The following is an 18,958-nucleotide window of genomic DNA, read 5'->3' as shown; positions in this document are numbered from 1 at the left end:
GCGTTGAAGTCGCCCAATAGCAAGAAAGGTGGCGGCAATTGAGCTATCAGCGCAGCCAGGACATGCTGCAAGACATCACCATCCGGTGGAAGGTAAAGACTGCAGACGGTAACAGCCTGTGGCGTCCACACGCGTACAGCGACAGCCTCTAAAGGCGTCTGGAGAGGGACAGACTCGCTGTGCAGAGTGTGAAGGACATAGAGGCAGACGCCACCAGACACCCTTTCATATGCTGCCTGGTTCTTATAATAACCCCAATAGCCACGGAGGGCGTGGGTTCGCATTGCTGGAAACCAAGTTTCCTGAAGAGCAATGCAGAAGAAAGAGTGAAGGCTGATAAGTTGGCGGAGCTCAGCTAGATGGTGGAAGAAACCGCTGCAGTTCCACTGGAGGATGGTATTGTCCATGGCGGAGAAAGGCATGACGGGACTGGGAACACAGATTGCGCCGCTTGGTCACCTGCTGCCTCCGATGGAGCACCCGTGCAAGTGCTATCCATTGCATCTGAGGGACCGGCGAGATCGAGGTCCTCAGTGGACGCAAGGATCTCCACCTCATTGTCAGACGCAGAGCTTTTAGGTAACAGTGGAGTAGGCGCCACCGCAGGGGTCTTGGTCTTACGGGTCTTCAAAGTCGTTTTCTCTCGCTGTTCCTTTGGTTGCCGTTGTTGAGAGGGCTTATTGGAGTCAGTCTCCGGGACCAAAGAGGATCGCGAAGCCCGTTGACCAGCGACCTGTGGCGTCTGCAGCCACTGGTTGGTGTCTGCTGTGCCACTGGTAGGAACCTGGGAAGGGAGTGACCCAAGGGATCCCTTCCGAGCGAGAGAAGCCGAAGAAGACTTACGCTTCTCCGGCTTAGAAGTGGGGACTGGTGTCCCCAGTGGTTTAGTGGGTGCTGCTCCCAAGGTAGATGGTGTGGGAGCAACAGCAAGAGAAGGGGCCCCCATCGTCAAGGGGGCAGGTGAGGTCCTCTGACTCTGAGAGCTGACAGTATGACTTGCAGCTGAAGGAGCTGGAGCAGGAGTGACAGTGGAGGCATAAGATGACATCATGTGCACGGGATGTAGCCATTCAAATTTCCACTTTGCCTCAGTGTAGGTCAGTCGGTCCAGGGTCTTATATTCCATGATCTTGCGTTCTTTCTGGAAGATGCTGCAGTCTGGCGAGCAAGGTGAATGGTGCTCCCCGCAGTTGACACAGATGGGGGGCGGGGCACATGGAGTATCGGGATGAGATGGGCGTCCACAATCTAGACATGTGAGGCTAGAAGTACAGAGAGAGGACATGTGACCGAACTTCCAGCACTTAAAGCTCTGCATCGGGGGAGGGATATAGGGTTTGACGTCACATCGGTAGACCATCACCTTGACCTTCTCTGGTAATGTATCACCTTCGAAGGCCAAGATGAAGGCACCGGTAGCTACCTGATTGTCCCTCGGACCCCGATGAATGCGCCGGACGAAATGTACACCACGGCGCTCTAAATCGGCGCGCAGCTCGTCATCAGACTGCAAAAGTAGGTCCCGATGGACAATAATACCCTGGACCATACTTAAACTCTTATGTGGGGTGATGGTAATGTTAACATCCCCCAACTTGTCACAAGCAAGTAACCTGCGTGACTGGGTAGAGGATGCCGTTTTTATCAAAACTGACCCAGAGCGCATTTTGGACAAGCCCTCCACCTCCCCAAACTTGTCCTCTAAATGCTCTACAAAGAACTGAGGCTTCACGGATAGAAACGAGTCACCATCAGCTCTGGTACAGACGAGATACCTGGGCGAATACACGTCACTGTCATTCATTGCCTTTCGTTCCTCCCATGGTGTGGCCAGGGAGGGGAACGATTTGGGGTCATAAACGTTAGCTTTAAAATGAGCCCTCGAACGCTTAGAGACTGCTGGTGGCTGGCTGCCAGCGAGAGATGATGCACCACGCTTCATTGCGGGTCATCCGCCCTGATGCCACCTACTCCGACCAAGGGCCCTCCCCACGGGCGCCACCCAGCCGCAGCAATAGCCACCTGGCAGGATGGCCATTGCCGGGAGTCCTGATGCCCCAGGGAGATGGGCATCTACTCCTTGGCATACGTGGGGAGTTAACAGCGTAGGCATCAGTAGAGCAATCCCTGTGTTGTCAGGGGGCTACAACCAACAGGGTACATGGCGGCCCCACCACAATGGACTGGCTACCGTGCTGGATCTTAGGTGCAAAAATGTCCAAGGTCGTCGTCGCAGTTAAAAGCAACACTGCAGAGTGCAGTGTGGTAATCGCACCCAGGGACGGATCCTCACCCAAGAGATGGAAAACGAGCGGGACACCATTGCAACGACGAAAAAGCCGGCTAAAGGTCTCAATGCACGACGGATACAGTGCATCATGTAAGGCGCCCTTCCCCAAGTGGCTCGCTCTTCGGAACAATTTAGAAAGATGGAGGTCAAACCCGAGAGGGGACCATCACATAATGCCGAAACATTTGAGACTCCTTTTAGTCGCCACTTACGACAGGCAGGAATACCGCGGGCCTATTCTAACCCCCGAACCCGCAGGGGGTCACGAAGAACTGCCGTAAAACGATGTGGCATGGACTTGACTAATGTCTGAAGTAGTGCTGGAGAGAACTGACACCATGAATCCTGCAGGGTTGTCCATAAATCGGTAACATTACAACGAGCTGGCGATCTCTTCTGAACAGCATGCTGCAAGGCATCCCAGATATGCTCAATAATGTTCATGTCTGGGGAGTTTGGTGGCCAGCGGAAGTGTTGAAACTCAGAAGAGTGTTCCTGGAGCCACTCTGTAGCAATTCTGGACGTGTGGCGTGTCGCACTGTCGTGCTGGAATTGCTCAAGTCCGTCGGAGTGCACAATGGACATGAATAGATGCAGATGATCAGTGATGATGCTTACATATAAGTCACCTGTAAGGGTCATATCTAGACGTCTTGAACAGTCCCCTGCAGAAATGCAGGGTCCATGGATTCATGATGATGTCTCCACACCCGTACACGTCCATCCGCTCGATACAATCCGAAACGAGACTCGTCCGACTAGACAACATGTTTCCAGTCATCAACAGTCCAATGTCGGTTTTGATGGGCCCAGGAGAGGAGTAAAGCTTTGTGTCGTCAGGCATTAAGGGTACACGAGTGAGTCTTCAGCTCCGAAAGCTCATATCCATGACGTTTCGTTGAATGGTTCGCACGCTGACACTTTTTGATGGCCCAGCACTGAAATCTGCAGCAATTTGCGGAAGAGTTGCACTTCTGTCATGCTGAATGATTCTCTTCACTCTTCGTTGGCCCCGTTCTTGCAGGATCTTTTTCCGGTCACAGCGATGTCCGGAGATTTGATGTTTTACCAGATTTTTGATATTCGCAGTACACTCGTAAATGGTCATACAGGAAAATCCCCACTTCATCACTATCTCGGAGATGCTGTGTCCCATCGCCCGTGCGCCAACTATAACACCACGTTCAGACTCACTTAAGTCTTAATAATCTGCCATCGTAGCAGCAGTAACCGATTTAACAACTGATCCAAACACTTGTTGTCTTGCACAGGCATTGTCGATCGCAGTGCGGTATTGTACCTGTTTACGTATTTCTGTAGGCTATTTGAATACGGATGCCTATACCCGTTTCTCTGGCGTTTCAGTGTATAAGAAGCCCAGGGTATCACATCGGGGCAAACATGGAGGAAAAGCTTTCTGGCCTCCGGGAAAGAATTTTAGATTTGAACACAGAGCATTTGATGTATTATATAGCACTCATTCGTTGAATCTTGTTGTAAACGATTCCACTATGTCTTCCGAATAAGCTGTTTCCATGTTTTCGGCAGTGAAGAGCTTGTAAGACTATTTCTCGTCCTCTGTTCGGCGTTGGGATGTCTTGAAGAAATGTCTGCCTACCTGACGCGAAAGCCCACTGAATGTACTAGGTGAGAACGCCGCATCAACACACTTACGCCCCAGATGTTTCAAACTGGAGGGCTATATGACGCGCTTGTTCACGTATCAGAAGAATTCGATGGCATGACCACACACGGAGCCATGGCACTTACCAATCAAATAAAAAATTACACTTTTTTTACTTCTCTGGTAATCTGGTATGACATACTGCTTCACATCAGTGTAGTCAGTAAGACAATCTTTTCTGAGCAATGGAAACGCTTGAAAGTAAGAAAGTATATTTTGAGAACTGCAAACCGGAAGAAAAGTTTGTGTCCTTCTCACGGATTCGAAAGAACTGGTCACAGAATAAGATGTGGACGATTGAGCTATTATCGCGGATATGTACTTTCCGGCGACAGTGCAAGAAGTCAAGACACTTTACCTACAAAGGAAGAGATGACAAAATAGAGAATCCAATAAAACGAGACTGAATTCTCCTATTATCTTTTAGACGTAGTCAGCACATCTTTGGACGATAGATTCACTCAGCTGAAGTCTCACTGCTATGATTTTCATTTTCTGTACGGCATTGGTAAGCTGAAGAATACGCCTCCTGATAGCTGGGACGAAATGTGTAGAAACCTCTCAATGGTTTTGCAAGACGAAGAGTCAAGCGATGTTGATGCGCTGAAGGCGAGGGAAGAACTTAAAAGTGCTTCCGACGTTGGTCAAACGAGGAAGAGGTCCAACAGAGACGAGTTTATAGGAATTAACAATATTTGCCCCAATGTTAATATTGCACTAAGAATTGTCCTAACACTCTCATTGACAGTTGCGAGTGGAGAGAGGGTTCTCAAACATAAAACTGATAAAAACCATATCCCAGATCAAGCTGAGCCAAACTCGTTTAAGTGAACTTGCAGCAACATCTGAGTGCGAACTTACAGAGGACTTGAACTACGTGGATCGAGTGAAAGAGTTTGCGCAAGCAAAAGCCAGGTAAATTCGATTCGTATAGTTTTTTTAAACGTTCAGTTACTTAGTTCTTTACCGTGTTGATTTTTATTTTGTTCAACGCAAGATAAATTGTCATTGTACACATGATCGTTCAAAGTAAATTTACGTATTAATTTTAAATTGTGTTGTAATAATATTTTGTTTTCCGCAGAATACATTATCAGTACACGACAGTAAAAAAAAAATGTTCATTTACGATAAACGTAAATTCACATGGTTTATTAAAATTATTTTTAAGTGCTACATTTGTTTAAATCACATGACTAACTTTTCGCCGGCTGCGGTGGCCGATCGGTTCTAGGCGCTACAGTCTGGAACCGCGCGAGTGGAGAGACGGTTCTTAAAAATAAAACTGATAAAAACTGAATCCTGCCTCAACCATGGATGTGTGTGATGTCCTTAGGTTGGTTAGGTTTAAGTAGTTCTAAGTTCTAGGGGACTGATGACCTCAGAAGTTAAGTCCCATAGTGCTCAGAGCCATTTGAACCATTTTTGAACTAACTTTTCAAGTCAAGTTTCCACGCATACAAAAACATGATTAGACTTTAATATCATACAAACTTTCTTTTTTCTACAGAATGAGTGGGCGGCAATTTTGCAGCTCGCACAGAGACGCAATTAGGCTTGTGCAGGTCCTGCAACCAAATCACTTTATATATTGCACACACGCTGACTTCATTCATTGGGCAGTTATCAATGCAATTACAAAGTCGGTCAGATGCTTTATACACTTGCATTTTGTTTCCTCAACAACAACATGGAACTTTATGAAACACTTTCTAGAAGTAAATAAAAATGGCATCATCATGTACAGCACTATTTGCTGTTTTTGGATCTGATGAATGAACAGAATGAGCTGAATTTCACAACATCACTGTCTGGAGAGCCCATGTTGATGCCTACAGGTTGACTACAAAATGTATTCCATAATTCTCCAGAAGACTGATGTCAGGTTCTATAAGAGTATAATTATGTACATATGGCTGAGGAGGTGACAATGAGCTCATTAGAGACTGAGCACAAGCTCAGATTAGGGTAGGATGGGGAAGGAAATCGACCGTGCCCTTTCACAGGAACCATCCCAGCATTTGCCTGAAGTGAGCTAGGGAAACCATGGAATACCTAAATCAGGATGGCCGGACGCAGGATTGAACCATCGTCCTCCCGAATGCGAGTCCAGTGTGCTAACAATTGCGCCACCTTGCTCGGTCCACATCTGGCTGATGACCCTTTATGAAAAGTGGAATGACCTGCACCTTTTTCCAATTACAAAGTACATTTCAACTGTGGGAAAACATGCTATAAACTGCTGTTATAAAGGGGCAAATTCTTTTGCATGTTCTACACAGAGTTTTGAAAGTATCTTATAAATTCATCACCTTTACTTTGTAGAAGAAATGTAGTCTCCTATTCAGTAAACACTTATCTCAATATCTGACATTTCATCATATACATACTAATTAAAATGAGAAACCACAGCACAATCTCTCACAGTGAAACAATTTTAGAAGGTGGAATCTGATTTTGATCCATTTGGTCACTTCACATGAGACCAGAACTATGATTTTTCATTATACTGGCAGACCCTCTGGCTACAATTGTGTAATTAACTTATATTGAGTCTTAACAGCAACAGAAGTATTTTTTCCGTATGGAAATATGAGGTACACATTTGTGCATTTCCAAACTTCTCATCATGTGCAAGTGCTGCCAACTGTTGGGCATCACTATGAAAATATCAGCAAATCAATGTAGCCATGTGCAGCACCTCATGACGACCAGAATACACGGATGTGGTTGGCTCACTACTTTCCACTGTGCAACTGAATTTTGTTATTGCTATTTTCCATGGTAATTACTGAATTATCATTTTACGATTTATTACAATAGAGAATATTTCATAATTAATTATTTTAGTCCATAAAATGAAGCCAAGTGTACAAAGTATGTATTTTCTCCTCCTAATCTACAATGATGAACCCTACCCTTAATTAATATATTGATGTACTTCTCTGACCCCTCCCCTCTCCACCACCAGGATACAGCATGTAACTGATCACTGGGCCATTTGAAGTGTACCTCTAACTTATGTGAACACATATCTGTGTGAAACACATACTCTGTCCAGTTGTCTACATCCTGTGGTAGCAGGCACTAGACCACTCTGCACAAATCAATTCAGCCAAGAATGATTTTGTGTAAACCAGCTCACTCTATTCAAGAGAAACAGAAGCCAGTAGATACTAGCAGCCAACATGATGTCTTGTTCCTTGACTTCCAAAAGGTGTTCCATACATTTCAGCATCATTGCCTAATGAATAAAACATGAGCGTGCAGAGTATCAGACCAGCTTTGCGACTGAATGGAAAATTTTCTAGCAAACAGATTGCAGCATCTAATTCTTAAAGGATAGCATTTTTCTGAGATAAAAGTAGCTTCAGGCATACTCAAAGGAGTATATAAGACATGCAATGTGCTGATGGATACTATTGAAATCTGCACAGGTCTGTTGTATATAAAGAAGTCGCAACATCAGAAAATTGTTAAATGCTTGGTCTGCAGATGATCAACACTTAGTGCAGGGATTGGCAGCTGACCCTCAACATACAACATTGTATTGCATATAAATAGGCAGGAAGACCATTACTTTTTGGTTACACAATTGTCAAATAATCACTAGAAATAATGACATCCACTAAATATCTGTGAGTATGCATATGGAGTCATTTCAAGTGGAATGGCCATATACAACTAATCACAGGAAAGGCAAATACCATACAAAGATATAATGAAAGAATCCACAGGAAATGCAGTAAATTCACGAAGAAGATAGCTTCAAAAAAATCCTCGTATGACCCATATTTCTCCTGGACCTGGGACCCTTACCAGGTAGTACTGATAGAGGAAATGGAGATGAGTCAACTAACATACTGTTTCCTTCAACATATATTTCATGAAACGGCAAAGTTAGAGGGATTAAAGCTCATCAGAAGATTGATTAACAATTATTCTTTCTGCACACTATTTGTAACTGGAACAGTAACGGGAGGAAATGATAATAGTATACAAAGTACTGTCTGCCATATACCGTATGGTGGCTCGCGGAGTAAAGGTGCAGATGAACTGTAGGGGGTGAGCAAGGGAGGGTGGGGGATGGAATCATCATAAGTCTATCTGACTGGTCTCCATGACTGGCAGATAATTGCCTGAGCCACTGGTTTAAGCACTCCACCTGCATCCAAACCAGAGAACAGTGATTCATTCTGCAAAATATATTGGTAATCACAAGCTGTGTGAAGTATGCTCTTTTTGCCACTTCAGCCAGCTGTATAAATGAGGATTGAATCCGAATTTAGGTAGCAGATGGCATCAGCAGATGACATTAGCCACAATTTGCAGTGTTCCTTCCCAACAATCTGCTAATTATTTCCCTGACGGAACCCATTATCCACCTAACTCTGCATCTCCCAATGACCAGCATACTCACCCCCTATGCTTGTCTGGACCTTCTAGGAACATCAAACCTCATTCCACGAAACAAAGTTTACTTTTTTCATTTAGATGTACTCTCCGCAATGGACACCTTGTATCTGTTGCTAAATCATACAGGAACAGCTGTGCTGTCAGTACACATACGTATTTGCTTTCCACCCAAATTTACAACCCAACTAATCATCCTTGAGTGAGGATGGAACAGTTACACCAGACACATTGAAAAGCACAGCCACATTAAAAATCTCAGACAATATCAGAAGTGCTAGAAGCCTTAGCATCAGGCGGAGGGGAACTTCTAATCCTTGACTACATTGTAAGACATATATTATATGTGGTAGATGACTGCCAGTAGAGATGTACTGAAATGAGGGGTTGTGTCCTATATCTAGCATGGTGTTTTTAGTACACAGCTAGGCCACAGAAGAGAATGCACCCAAAATGCTATCCATAACACTCATTGAATCTTAAACATGCAACACCAAACAGCGAGGAAAGAAATACAATTCTTCATATACTGGCACTTAAATGAATGCATAAAATGGGTAACACATGATTGGGGCAAAGTGACTCGAGTTCTTTCAATAAATTTTTTATACCTCATACATGCAGTTCTGAGTAAAAACCAATAGTAGTCATAAGAATCACATTCTTCTCCCAACAAACAGTCACTGCACAGACATGAAATGTATATATTTTAGCATTTGCAATATATGCTTTTTCTCCACAAGCATTTGAAAAAGCAGTCTGCAGAGTTAAGAAAGCACTGCCGAAGTCACCCAATGAACAGACAGTGGTAATACACCAAATTTACTGCAAATTGCCACCAACAAAAAACTTCACACAAAGAGAGATCAGACAAGATTGTACACAATATCCATGATGTGATTAAGGAATTTTCCATCGGTGATGACATTACAAGGATGTCTCCTGGCAGGAAGGATGGAAAACTCATAAAAATTGGTAAAAAAGCAGAAAAGGTACCTCCAAAGGAACATTGACATATTAATATGGGTCTTACAAAGTTTCATTCTTATCAACCATCTCACATACTTCCTACAACAGAGAAAGATCAAGAGGTCAGTATGTATATATATCATGAGAATGTGCAATTACTTTGTGATTAAACTTTCTCAAAAGATGCCATTTCCAGAGAATGCACATACACTAGTTGCTCAAAAAGCTAATAATATTATCTGTGCAAAGCAAGACTGTCAAAACTGTGGAGTAAACAGTAGGTAAAAATTTCTTTCTGTGGTTTTGTGGGTTTGTGGAAAATCAGGTGCAACAAAAATGACTTGATTCATGACCACTGCACGTGATATGGACAGACAGTCTTGTGAGGTAGCTTTGAACATGTTTTCCAAAAACAGTCTTGAACAGTTAGTTTGACAGCCCACATGCAATGGAAATATTTTAGACCTTGTAGCTACAAACAGGCTCAACCTTATCAATGGTCAGTAGAGGAACAGCAATTACTGATCATGGTGTCATCCTATAGGTGATTGTTACTAAAGTTAATAAATCCATCAGTATTCCTGCTAGAAAGAGCAGATAAGCAGTTGTTCGTATACCACTATGACAACAAATGGACATCATTTAGCTCCAGTGTAATGGACATAGAGGAATTATGGGCAAAGTTTAAACAGGCTGTAAATCGCACTCTGGAGAAGTAGGTGCTGAGTAAGTGGATTAAAGACAAAAATGACCCATTGTGGATTAAAAACAAAATTCAGAAAATGATGAAGTGGAAACTGTTGCACTCTCAGTTAAAAAAAGGATGCATAAATGGTGTTAGGTAAAAGTAAGTAATTATTCATGTGTTTGTAGAAAGATTGATGCATGAAGCATATATTAGCAAAAGATGTTTCCAACAACCTGAGAAAATTCTGGTCCTATGTACAATCATTAAGTGGGTCGAAGGCTTCTACCGGTCACTTGTTGACTAGTCTGGTGTGGCAATAGAAGATAGCATAAGGAAAGCTGAAGTTTTAAATTTCATGTAAAAAATCGTTCATACAGGAGAGTCGCTCAAACATATCATTGTTTGACTATCGCAGAGACAACCATATTCACGACATAGTAATTAACATACCTGGCATAGAGAAGCTCCTGAAAAAGAGTCGAAAAGAAATAAGTCACCAGATCTGAATGGAAGTCAAATTCAGTTTTACAAAGAGTATACTACATCATTGGCCCCTTACTTAACTTACATTTATCACAAATCTCTGATCAGCACAAAGTCCCAAGCAGTGGGAAAATAGTGCAGGTGACTCCTGTACACACGAAGGGTAAAAGAACCACCCCACATAATTACAGACCAATATCCATAACATTGGTTTGCTGCATAATTCTTGAACCTATTCTCAGTTCAAATGGAATAAATTTCCTACAGTAGGCATAGCTTTTGTCCACAAATCAATAAAGATGGAGACTGTCCTCACTCCAGACACAGCTGTTGAAAACACCATCACAGGTCAATGAGGCCTCGCCTGAGAAAAATACAAACTGTACGAAACTCACCACTACAGCACTGCAGTGGATAATCCATTGACAGATGTGAACACAGGCCTCAAAATCCGTTGGTCCCAGTACTTGTACACGTTCTTTAGGATATGAGTGTAATACTTGTTCCCCCTGTACTCTCCACACTGTATCCTTCAAAGAGTATGTTTCACAGCAATTTGATGGGTGCTTACTGTTCAGTGGTCAGCCATACAATCCAAAACCATCTCCTTGAAGTCTGGTGTTTGGACATATCTTTGGCAGGAACCTAGCCCAGCTCTGTGGCGTGAATGATCGCATCTCTCATAAGTTGGTATCCACGGATATTAATTTTCCCCAATTATGAAGTTGCTTGTTGGGAAAGTATTCTCTATACATTCTTGCTCCTCTATGAACACTACATCCTGCCACAGGTACATTAAATGAATGCTTACCAACTCTCATGACGAGTAACATCCCATCCTTGACAAGTAATGTTCCACCTCCACAACACACCACATACTGTACACAGTAACACATCTCACTGTAGACACACCACAAACTGTTCGATGCAATGGGCAACTGACACCACAGATAGTGGTACACACGTGACACAGATTAATGCACCAGTGTGATGCATGTGGTCATCACATCACATGTGCTATTAGCTAAGTTGTGTACTGTACGTCTGTTTCGTGGGCATTGTTCACTGATGTACGCTGTTTATCACCCTCTGCCTGTTCCAGTGTACAACAGACAACTGGGATCTTTGTGAGAAAGCTAAACAAACAGTAAGAATGTCACCATTCTAAAACAAACAATACCAAAAAATGACAAACACAAAATCCTCGAGAATAAATCCAACCAAAAAAAAGTCAAAAATCTGGAATTGAATATTTCATTTGAATTATATAGCTCAAAGGAAGACAACGATACCAGGCACCTCCACTGCCCTCCCTGCAACCTCCCCTCCCCAACACACACACACAGATAACCATTACTTGTAACATTCATAGGTAGTAATTTAAAAATAGAAACATTAACAATATGATGAACTAACAAATTCATAACCAAAAACAAACCGATAGCCAATAACTAACGACACTGAAATAACCCTGCCAAGGAAACAAACTCCTCCAGCATCGAGTAACATGCAACACAAAGTTCAATAACTCACTAACATCACTCACAAACAATTCAGAAACAAACACAACAACCACAGTGTGCCACCCTTACTCCAACATGCTCTTTGCAAACACAATCCATTTCTAACACGCCGCACCTCAATGATGTCACTCAACACAGTTACGCCATGGGTCAAAGCTGACAGGTCGAATCGGACCCTTCCATTGACCCAGTTTAACTTTTAAATGTGACATGTCTAATGGAAAAACAATGTGAAATTCCTCAAATATATAAAAATTAAGAGAGTTAATAAATAAGCTCCCTCAATATGCTTCATGTCGGATGGAAAGAGCAAATTTTGCAATGAATTTGCCAATTTAAATGGGAACTCTAATAAAAATTAAGACTAAAATGCTGAAATACCACAATAAACAGAATGGCTTAAGACTAAAACGTTAGCGTAAAGTAAATACTCGTTGCAAATTAACAAAAGATCAATCATAAACCAGGAGGAGAGATTTATACTTTCAGTAACATGAACACAACTTGGTGTCAACTGAACTGATAGTAACTCAGTTGTGGGCATGATCCATATGGAACAGAAGCATAAAAACTACTGAGGAATTATCTTACTCTTAATTTTTTTAAATAATGAGATAGAGTTCTGCAACTCGTATTTCTTATAGGAGTACTAGTGGAAAAATAATGAGATAACAGAGTGGACATCAAAGTGGTATTCTAGATTGGCTACCATCATAGTGCAGTGACGAAGGTGATCTGATAATAGTTGGAAAATATGAATAAGCTGACATTTTAGTGACAAAATATGGATGATTTACAGAAAAATATTAGTTCCATCAAATAGGAATAAGTAGATCATAGTGATTTGGAAGGAAGGGGGTAAGAAACAGAAGAGTGTACTTGAACCATGGAATACACAACATTAGACAGAAAATATCAAATATCTTCTATCTATTGAGAATATTCCTGCGTTAGAGTAAAATTGCAGGAATGCAATAAGCCTACTAGCAACACAGACAACATACATTTTTCAATACTTTTACACATATATTAAGGCTTAGGATTGTCCTCAAATGCAGAGAGAACAGCGAAAAGATAGGAGGTACAACAATGAAATATGTGTTGGAAACTTCAAATTTGGAACTTGAGAGAAAAGGGATGAAGCCAGAAGAAGGCAACAAAAGATGTAGCCTATACAATAATAGATGGCATGGTAATGGAGGATGTTCATTGCCATGCCAAACGTCTAGGAACATGGAATTTAGGAACGGTTATTAGGTTACTACAATAGAATAAAATAAAACAAATTGTCAGAATTCACTAGTAACACATGAGAGGAGTGAGAAATGATCATCAGAATTAGAAATAAATGCACTGTAAATATAAAAGCTGAAGAAAAGCAATAAAAAGCATGGCTTAGGATGAAAGCACCGGTATAAACAAGAGTTAACAAATTAATAACAGATCAATTACAGATCGGGAACAGATATTTTTATTTTCAGTAATATGAACCCAACTTGGCATCAACTGAGCTTACAGCAACTGCATTGTGGGCATAACCCATAAACAAAATTATTAAAGTGAGAGCATCTAATACTTGATATGAAGAAAGAAGTTTCGACTTAAGAACCTCTCCAATAACAAGGATCCTTAGAGATGTAGGAAAGCATAATAACTACTGCGGAATTACATTGCTCTCAATTACTTCAAAGACAACGAAAACAATAGTGAAACATTCTCTCACACATCCATGATAAAAAAAAAAGAAAGATAGGAGGAGAAGAAGAAGAAGAAGAAGAAGAAGAAGAAGAAGAGAGAAAACTGTTGGGGTAAAATAGCTATGAACATACACAAATTAAAATGAATCTGCAACCTGAAGAACTACATCAAATAAATAGCTGTACGAAAAATAATTATGTTTGTTATAGGACATGGTTTCTTTACCTACAGATGTGATTAATTACTTAGGATAGTGTGTTAAATAATGCTGTCGTACTTTACGGAGTTGCAATACAATGCAATCACTGTTAAGCGTCCAACAACAAAAGGCAACAGAAAACGAAACCACTACTACTACCCAATAAGAAATTCCTGTTCCAAAAAAAATCACTATCAATCACCAGCGGCACTAAAACCCTGTTTTAAAAGAATAGGTTTCATTCACTACGTTACTGACAATCAAAGATAACAGCACACATCAGTTGACAGAACTGCGTAAGTACGTTCCTGAACTAAAAATATTCTCCGCGAGATACCGGGTTTACAGAAGGGCCGTTCCACGCTTCTAATACCTATACTTGGTAACTACGGGGCAAGAAGTGTTAGGCCTAATGCCTACAAACAATGTGTCTTATATGCTCACACAGTGGCATTCACTCAAAATTACGCTATAGTATAGCAATTAATAGACTATACAGAAGTATGACACTCAAAAGTATCCACGTCATACTTACAAAAAGTGTATGCCTCTCTATAGCTCTTTCGTTACATATTTCTTATCACATGTCAACAAATACTTCTCCTCCCTCCACCACCTGACTTCCCCTCCCACCACAACCGATGTATACATACCAAAGATGTTAGAATTCAAACCTTCTTCATATTACCCAAAGAGGTAAATGTTGTTTATTTATCACTTCGGCCTTTGTCATAGAGTATACAAATCTATGCACCGTTAGTCGATGTGACACGGACGAGTCAACATCGTTGCGTTCTTAGTGCGTGGGAGTGCGTGTTTCATGGTGTATCAGTAGTCTATTTTTCAGTGGTATGTATAGGTTCACCCGTGGATTCCGTTGTTATCTCTTCAGCTCACACATCGTCTATAACAAGTTTTTACGAAGTTGCTGAGAGGTTGCTCTGAGTAGCTGTAGTTCACCCTCGAGACAGTCAACCCGAGTTCATTGTTATGCTCTGAATTCTAATTACTCATTATTGGACTGCAGGCTGTTCCACGTATCTTCACTTCTTGACTGGACTTGTTCGATTTTCTTCACGTATATCTACAGGACTTGAAAGTTTGTATCCAGATATCAGTTTCCTAAAGAGGAGTGACACAATTCTAAAAAAGAAATTCTCAAAGAATTTGCCTCTAAAAATAAGATGGTTTTCAACCACTGTTAACCATACAATAATTATCACAAGTGAGTGATATGTTTATTGCTGAACAAGAAGTATCAAAATCTCGTGATAGAAGAGTCTCAGGTTTGAACCTCCATTGTAGAAGAATTTTTCTGTATTTATTTAAATACGGTTTTTGTCAGGAGAAATTACATTTAATAATAAATCATAATGTTCTAATGATAACACTTTATTTTCAATTATGGGTCGCATGAAACAAATTAAAATTGGATACACATATGTGAAATGACTTATATACATAAATCAAGCACAGAATGGATTTTCACTCTGCAGTGGACTGTGTACCGAAATGAAGATTAAAACCAGGTTAATCTGCCAGAAAGTTTGATGAATAATATTGGTACATTTATGCATGCTCATTTCTGCATGGGACTAAGAAAGAAAAATTAGTGGGCATTAGCAGTAAACAGAGGAGATACCATAAAAAAACACATTTCCAATCGACCAGCAGGTATTTCTGTAGACACAGTAAAGTCTTTGGAAACTTTACATGCTAAACCTACTGGACGGCTTTGGTGAGGGATGTTTCTAACAATATCAGTTTTCTTTTAACTTTCTTCACAGTATCTCACAAAGTTTTATGTGACTGAATTAGCATGTTTCTGTAAACATATTTCATTCTACCAAGTATGGGAAATTACTGATTTTTTTGATGGACTATATCTCTTTAAAAAAATTATTGCATATGACCAACAGGCTTTATAAAGGCTGACTCACAGTCCTTGCTGACAATGTAAGGTTTCAGTTTTATCACAATATACATCATCAGACTTTGTACTGGTTTCAGATTTTCCACTGACTGTTGGCGCAAATAAATTGTGAGCATGTATCCTCCTTTATCACAATTTTAGTTGCTTGCTGTAGCGCTGATTACCGTAAATAAGGGTCTGCTTGTAGACATTATGCTGAACAAATCACCTGAATACAGTTTGCAAACACAACACACATGAAGATTTACCACTGAGCTGAGATGCTGCTCGTAGCCAGTCTCCTTCATAGCAAAGTTGGTTGAGAAGCGTCAGTAGTATATTGATGAGAGTTCTGGCACAAAGAAAATTCTCCAGTAAAATTTTCAGATTACAGACCAAGAATTTAATTTCACAGTACTTCCCAAATAAATTCTACATAAATACAATGAAAACAAAATTATCAAAAAGTTGAGTTATATAAAGCTTAGAAAATTATAGTATAGGAAAAATTTAGTTTAAAAGAAAAACACAAAATTTTTAAAATTTATTCAAATTCAATAACATGAGTAGCTCGATCTTTATTTGCTTTTTGCCACGTTAAACAGAATGTAAATTTACAATTTTATCCAATTTATCACCATCATTTCTAAATATTTTAGTATAATGTTCTGGAAGGTTGATTTTATATTTTTCATCTAAAAGTAATAAAACGTTATCTCCTAAATTAGTTACTAAAATTTCAGAATTTGAAATAACATCAGATTTATGGATTTTAAGTTCTGATAATCTAGCGAACACCTCCAAAGGATCATTACTATTTTGTTAAGATCAGTTAATAGATTTTCAATGCTACAATTCATGTTCATTTTTATTTGCACAGAAAAAATTAAGGCTCCAAAAATTAAAATGTTTGGAGCCCATTTCAAATTTCTTAAATTAAAGTTTTCTGTTTTTATCTTCTTGAGTTATCTGGCAATATATTTTAAATGGTAATGAAAACATGAAGGTTAATATTCTTTAACTTTCTAGTTTTTACTTCTGCGAGTGAAGGTTCCCTACGTTACCTTGATTCCAGACAAGCCATTTAACATCTCAACTAGAAGAAAGAATTTGCTTAATTCTGACGAGTGTTTGCTTATTTGGGCCACAGTAGGCAATGGCAACTGTAAGATTAAAATTGTAGGTAACTGTATGTTTTATTATAGACAGTAAATGTTTTACTTTCTTATCCATTGTTTTATTTATATGACCTTGAACCCAAAAAATACTACACATTGATCTTTCCAAAAGCTGAGAAGCCATTCTTCTTGGTGTTGTAGGTCTCAGGGGCTCTCTGGGATGCACACAGTGTCTCTGGGTACCTCTGGGATTCTCTGTGATCTTGAGAATAGCGCTTTTTCCCTTCTTTATCGGTGGCTCCTATAAGGCAGTGAGTGGACTTAGACTGAGTGCTGTACCGAGGTAATAAATAGGCTGGAAGTGGCACTCTAGATTGGAGGACCGTGCTGTTAACACGATTGCTTAGCACTGTGTTTCACTGCCTGTTAACTTGCAATGTTAACTTAATGTTAGCGTAATGCTGCAATGCCTCGTCGCCATTATTATCATTGTCACCTTCTGTGGTATGTTCCTGTGTATAAGTCACTGAAAGCAATTAACAAGGACCTTTATGCACAATTGAATAGGTAGCAGTGTATTGGTGGGCCTAGTGTTTTTGTGCACTTTTTTTGTTATTCATTTATGTAATTAGAAATTTTCAGTAAACATTGTATGTTGTCAATTATAAGTTAAATTCTTTTTACCAGACATAATAACATATATAGATGTATCATGTGGAATAGTCTCTTTAAAGAATGCATATTATTTCATGTTGTTTTTTGAAGAGTTAAAACATTAATTCTTCTAGACAGATTAATTACATAAATAGGATAATTGTGGACAACATAAAATAGACTTACATTTACATCAATATTTAATCCAAATAAAATAAAACTAAGTAAACAAAATAAACACAGTTAATCGATAAAACAATTGCTGAAGAGTATTTTCCGAGTTTTGCAGAAATAAATCTTGGTGATTCATTTGAAAAAGATGGTGAAAAAATATTCAGAGAAACCAATGAAATGTGTTTGGATCGATGATGTTTGATACTTAATTGAGAGATTAACCCTTTGACTACCACAGATGTGTTAACTCGTCATACCTCGCCATTCCCCTGGCGCGCCTGATGTGTATACACGTGTCCTTGGGTCTTCCCTACTGTATTAAGGACGTGTTTCCACATTGTTCACCACTGACCTTCCCACTGCTAGGAACAAGTTTAGGCGCGCTGAGTCACAGCTACCTGAGTGTTACAGTAGTTCGAGAGTGCATGTATCTTTGTTGCTGCGTTTGCTCTTTGCAGAATTCGGCTTAGATTCCTGTATTTTCTTCAGTTTTCTTGTTTTCTACGTGAGAAAAGTCATGTCGCTGTGGTTGCACAGATAAAAAAATCCTCGATATGCTCACTAAGAGCGACAGTGAGTGTGAATTATCTGACGTTGCTAACAGTGATGAGTCTTCAACAGAATCTCGAAGCTGTGGTCCTCAGCCCTTTACATCAGAGGGGAGAGGAAGAATTACGGTCAGTAGTTCCCGTGAATCCGAGGAATCAGAAAGTGACAGTGAAACGATTCAGAAAAGAGGGCCCTTAAGTGACACATTTGACTGGAAAGAAATCGATTTCCAGGCGTTAAACCATTACTTCAATGACTCGAGATCAGGTCACAAATGTCAATTAGATAATGACCCAAGCATTCTTTCATTTTTTGTGATATTTGTGTCTCAAAAACTGTTGCAGTTTATTGCAAATGAAACAAATCGTTTTTACGTTTTACACCGGCGAATATACTACAGAATCTGTGAATTCAAGACTGTGAAAGTGGAAACACACTGGATTTGAGGAAATTTATTGTTTTGCTACTGTTTGCGTTCTAATGGCGCAAGTTAAGAAGTTAAAATTAAGTGATTATTGGTCCAGACATACACTTTTGAACGCTTCAGTTTTCAGCGAAATTATGTCCCAAGGTCGTTTTGTCTACTTCTGAGATTGTTAAATTT

The 18,958-nt window shown here is 40.2% G+C and overlaps 1 protein-coding gene across 3 annotated transcripts in view; it reads right to left on the bottom strand.

The window, feature by feature from the left end:
* LOC124556578 (galactosylgalactosylxylosylprotein 3-beta-glucuronosyltransferase S-like) overlaps positions 1-14,578 on the bottom strand; it is a 184,629-nt gene extending 170,051 nt beyond the window's left edge. For all 3 annotated transcript variants that reach the window (XR_006968623.1, XR_006968622.1, XM_047130536.1), the window contains exon 1: positions 14,483-14,578. The gene's annotated coding sequence lies outside the window, so the exon portion shown is untranslated. The remainder of the gene's footprint in view (positions 1-14,482) is intronic.
* Between the last annotated feature and the right edge of the window lie 4,380 nt (positions 14,579-18,958).

Source organism: Schistocerca americana, chromosome X (genome assembly GCF_021461395.2).
Source record: "Schistocerca americana isolate TAMUIC-IGC-003095 chromosome X, iqSchAmer2.1, whole genome shotgun sequence".
NCBI classification, from domain to species: domain Eukaryota; kingdom Metazoa; phylum Arthropoda; class Insecta; order Orthoptera; family Acrididae; genus Schistocerca; species Schistocerca americana.
The sequence above is the reverse complement of the archived record's forward strand: the minus strand, read 5'-3'. Positions and strand labels throughout refer to the sequence as shown.